Genomic DNA, 1,129 nt, shown 5'->3' with positions numbered 1-1,129 from the left:
GAAAAGAAGTATGACTTTGTGTGCCCAATAAATAAATAATATAGAAGAGAGCTATGTTGCCAGGGGTGTAATCATTAGTCCAACCAGTTGCAAAACTGAACATTTTGCAACTAAAACGAGAGTTTCTATTGGACAAATTCAGGTAGGTCACTAGGTCCCTCTCCGTTTCATTCCGTTTGCTTCCGTTTAAGAAACGTTTTGCAACAGAATCAGTGTAATGAATACACCCCTGTATTTTCATTTTGGGCTGATGGAGACTTCAGGCAAACAATAGATCTTAGTGACATGGAGAACTATACAGTAGGTCTATTTGCTTTTGTGTTAAACAGCGCATAAAGGCGTTTCCACCGCCATTTCTCGCATAAAAGATCCCACCATGTCGAACAAACAAATTATCTGTCTGCATTTCCTTTTTCGTCATGATTTTTTTTTTTTTACATGGAATGATTTTAAAACTGTGGATGATTAGAGCAGGGTTTTTTTCTGGATCGAAAGGGGGCCTAGGTGGTGGGCGTGACACAGGGCCTGGCAATGGGCTGACAGGTCTATGCATGCACAATTCTGTCTTGGCCCTGGGCAAGAACATTTGAGGCCCTCTAGAAAATGTTGCAGTTTTAATGCCAATTTCCAGTAATTCTGTACATTTGCAATAGAGCTGAGAGAGAATTTTGGCAGTTTTCACGTTCATTTCCCCCAATTCTACAGATTTTGACATGGCTAATGCTGTGTTCTAATGCTCAAACATAACAAAATCATTGGGGGAATGATTGTCTAGCTTTAATTTTGGTGATTTTAATTTCTCTTATTATTATAAGCTATTATTTAAACAATATATAGGACCATTATATTTTCTACACTCAAAAGAATTCACCTCGTGACCCACCTGGACCCCTGCAACGACCCACAAGTGTGTCCCGACCCACAGTTTGGAAACCACTGGGCTAGGCTATGAAAGAATCAAGGATTTGAAGAGAAATTGTTATTTATTGCTTCTAGTTTTCATATGACTGAATATTATTGGTCCTGAATGGAACTGCATTTGCATAGACTTGCCCCCACGTAGGAATCCACGCCCCCCAACACTCACTCAAAGCTCCTCGACGCGTACAGTCATTGCGTCAAACGCAGA

Source organism: Salmo trutta, chromosome 20 (assembly GCF_901001165.1).
Source record: "Salmo trutta chromosome 20, fSalTru1.1, whole genome shotgun sequence".
Classification (NCBI taxonomy): domain Eukaryota; kingdom Metazoa; phylum Chordata; class Actinopteri; order Salmoniformes; family Salmonidae; genus Salmo; species Salmo trutta.
This window is presented reverse-complemented; position numbering follows the sequence as displayed.